Here is a 4,244-nt window from a genome sequence, read left to right as displayed (position 1 = left end):
TCCAATAGCCACAATTTTTATACCTTTCATGATCATGAAATGGTATTCTAACTTTGGCCGATGTTTGTAATAATAATAATAATCCCAACGGTTTTTACCCTCCATTCCCGCCCATCCGCACGAGGGGCGCAGTCCGCATGACGTACGGAACCAATATTTTAAATTTTTGTGCTGAGTCACGATAGGCAGGAGTTTGTTAAGTGTCGAGATCTAAAACTGTTCAGCTACAGAACTAAATTCATCAGCTGATTTTATGTATTTATGTCCATAATTCACTTGTTGAGAGAGGAGAGTATCGCTTTCTTAATGCTGAAAAGCGGATCTGATATATCAAACGTGATGGAGTGAGAGTTAAAATCCTGGCATAAGCAACGGAGTGGGTCGTGCAATTCAAAATTGGTTTTACAAGCTTTCAGAAATATGGGACAAAAGTGTCTTGATACGCGTGAGCGAACATTAAAGCTTACATCAGCCAGAAGAGACGGACTTGAAATTGAGCCTGTCAGTAATTTAACCATAAAAATTATACCAAGCATTTCCCTGCGACTGGCAGGTGTAGGAAGGTTAATAAGTTTTAAGCGACTCGTATAAGGTGGAAGATTATATTGAGAATCCCATCGGAAATTTCTTAAAGCAAAAAGTAGGAATAGTTTTTGAATTGATTCTATCTTGTCTGAGTAAATTTTATACCTTGGATTCCAAACCACCGAGCCGTATTCCAGAATCGGCCTAACTAATGTTGTAAACAGGGTTTTAGTGATATAAGGGTCACTAAATTCTTGTGACCATCGTATCACAAATGCAAGTACACCTTTAGCCTTGTTGACTGTCACATTGTGATACCAAGGTTGTATACCTGTTCCAGGTTATGGTTACCTATTATATAAGAAACTGGCAGAACAGCTCTTCGCGAGAAGCACATTACTTTACATTTCTTAAGATTTAGAGGCATAAGATTTACTTTACACCAGTAAGCCATGCTGTTTAAGTCTGATTGTAGCAAAGACCTTTCTTTAATTGAAACGTACGTTTTATAAAGTTTTACATCATCTGCATACATTAAAATTTTGGAGAATTTTATATCTGTAGAAATATCGTTTATAAAAAGCAAGAACAGAATCGGGCCTAGGTGGCTACCCTGAGGGACTCCTGACGTCAGAGATAGTATTTTTAAACAATACCCTTTGTGATCTATCATAGAGGTATGAAGAGATCCAACGTAGAAAATTAGGTGGAAGACCAAGAAGATCAAGTTTATAGATGAGCACCGAGTGGTACACTTTGTCAAATGCTTTACTGAAATCAGTATATATAACATCAACAGTTTTGCTCTCACTAAATGCTTTTGAGATATAGGATGTTAATTCAAGTAAATTTGTAGAAGTTGATTTGCCCTTGCAAAATCCATGTTGACTGTATGAAATGCTTGAAGTGATAGAATGCGTCAACCGATTTGTTATAATTGCTTCAAATAATTTAGGAATTGCAGAAAGCTTAGCTATGCCCCGGTAGTTCTCCACTGAAGACCTGCTACCGCTTTTATGTATGGGGGTTATGAACGATTCCTTCCATACAGTTGGAAAAACGCCCTCTTTAAGAGACAAATTAAATAAGGCTGTTAACGGCTCATAGAGATAATCAGCCCAATTTCTAAGAAAACAAGTGGGGATCTGGTCAGGACCATAACTAAAAGACTGCTTTAAGGACTTCAGGTAAACTAAAACATCATCGGGAGATATTATAGGGTTATGTATTGAGTTAATTGGCCTTAGTTTAAAACGATAGTCAAAGTATGCTTGGGAGTTAGTGGAATAATTGGATTTAAAAAACTGAGCGAACATGTTAGAAATTGTTTGATTATCACCAGAGACGGTATTTTGATACTTCATGGTGGAAGGAAACCCACGTACATTTCGCTTGGAGTTTACGAAATCATAAAATGATTTGGGGTTATATATTATACGTCGTTTGATTTTACACAAGTAATCTTTATAACACTTTTTGTTTAATTCAAAGAACTTGTGACGCAAAAGTGAGTATTTTACATAGTATGAGTGTAAGCCGGTTTTTTTGTGTAATCTAAAATAATGTGACTTTCTGTTTTTCAAGTTTCTCAGTTCTTTAGTGAACCATAACTGTGTTTGTTCTTCAGGAACACACATGCGTTTAGGCACATACTTTTCAAATAATCTATGTACAGTAAAATTAAAATGTGCAACGCTTTGCTCAACTTTTTCTTTGTATATAGGCCACGACAATTTAGATAATTCTTTATTCAGTTTTTTAAAGTTGGCTTTCGAAAAATCAAAGCGAATATTTGGTTCGTATGTTTGGACATCGCAATTTTGACCATCGTTAATAATTTCGTAAGATATCTCAATAGCAGGGTGGTAGACATCTTCGGGCAAAACTAGTGGGTCACATTTATTTACAGCCGACTTAGATGCATCATCAACATAAACAAGATCTAATACTTTGCCAAACTTATTGCGAAGTACATTAACTTGATTCAGGCAGAGTTCAGCCATCTCCTCTAAAAATACGTTGTTGCACGCGCTAGACAAGAAAGGTACAATATCATTGTCAATGATGTTCCATGATACATTTGGTAAATTAAAGTCACCCAACACAATCAATGAATCAGAGGGTTTAATCATTGAATTAATTGATTTCAGTAAAGATACATGTTGTGAATACACTGATAAGTCAGATCGGGGAGGAAGATAGCATAGAGCTAAGTAAGTAGACCCCCTTCCAACCTGAACACGAATGCATTTGAATTCTGCAGATTCAATGTGTGGAAGACTTACTTCTTCAGATGGTATTGAAGAGTCTACGGCAAAGAGTACGGCACCGCCGACTCTGTCCTCCCGATCTTTTCTGTAGATATGATAATTATTTGAAAGAATCTCCGAATTAAAAGTGTGAGGTTTGAGCCAAGTTTCAGTCAAAGAAATTATATTATAATTGCATTCAAGGCCATTAAGATATAAATTCGTTAATTTAGTATTTATGCCTCTTACGTTTTGATAATAAATACTTAAAGCAGATTTAGTAATCAGTTTTTTGATTCTGTATTCTGACGGGGAATATTTGCTAAATTATTATTTTTGTTGGGCCTATACTCAAATTCACGAACGAAAGCTCCGGAGGGCCAAAAAGAACTACTAACAAGCATGTCAAAATTTTCTAAATTTACGTCTATTTTAAATGAAGAAATATTTCTTTCATATTTAAAATTAAATTTTCTGATACTTAAGTTGACAGTTTTAACTTTGGACGAGATGTAAAACTTTATATCGTCCTCGGAAGTATCCCCCGAAAATCTAGATACAAATATAGACTTCTTTGGGGGAACCACAACCAGTCTCCTAGTATTAGACTCGATTACCGGCGGACGGGGTTCAGTAACTGAGTTACTAATTGAGGGTAGAGTAAGCGTTGGAAGATTAGATGGCAGTGCCACAACTTCAACGGGGGAAGGGGAAGATACTGCAGGGTCGTTATTATTAGAAGCAGACTTTGATATATGTTCTTTTGAGGAAGATAACTCCGTTGTCTGTGGACATGGAGAAGAAATATTAATTAAGTCATTCGGAAGATTGTTCCGACGTGGAACGGTCCTTTCATTAGGCGGACTATGACGACGCTTACGTTTTGACACACGAATGTCCTTCATAGATTGTACGGTATCTACAAATATATGTAGCGAACAGTTTGAGTATCACTGTATTGTGACACTTAATAAACGCAACGCAAACAGCTGTGACAAGAAATACTAAAAGAAGTAAACAAAAAGAGCAAAAATAAATGTGCAAAAATAGAAACGATCTCAGTTAACTACAAAGGAATTACAACAACAATGATAACAACAAATGACTCGGAAAGATTAGATATAAACCACAAAAATCACAAAACTTTCACTTAGCTTCGATTATTATCACACTAAGATGCTCGTAGGCACTTTTTATAGCAACTTTTACTAGAATTAGCATAATAAACTTTTCAAAATACAAAGGCAAATCAGAGCACAATATAAGTAGAACTTCACAGCTTGACGTTTGCGATAAGCACAAGAATAAGATGAGATAGACCCATTAAAATGTATACTTAAATGATCAGAACGTCGAGCTGAGTCGATGGAAGAATCGGGCCACTATAACATATAGCTACCATACCCCTGATTGTTCAGATATCAAGATTTTTCGTTATAACTCCTCCATTTAAGTAGCTAAAAACATGAA

The sequence above is a fragment of the Rhagoletis pomonella genome, unplaced genomic scaffold (assembly GCF_013731165.1).
Source record: "Rhagoletis pomonella isolate Grant_MI unplaced genomic scaffold, Rhpom_1.0 Rhpom_scaffold_00217, whole genome shotgun sequence".
Classification (NCBI taxonomy): domain Eukaryota; kingdom Metazoa; phylum Arthropoda; class Insecta; order Diptera; family Tephritidae; genus Rhagoletis; species Rhagoletis pomonella.
Note: the sequence above shows the minus strand (reverse complement) of the source record.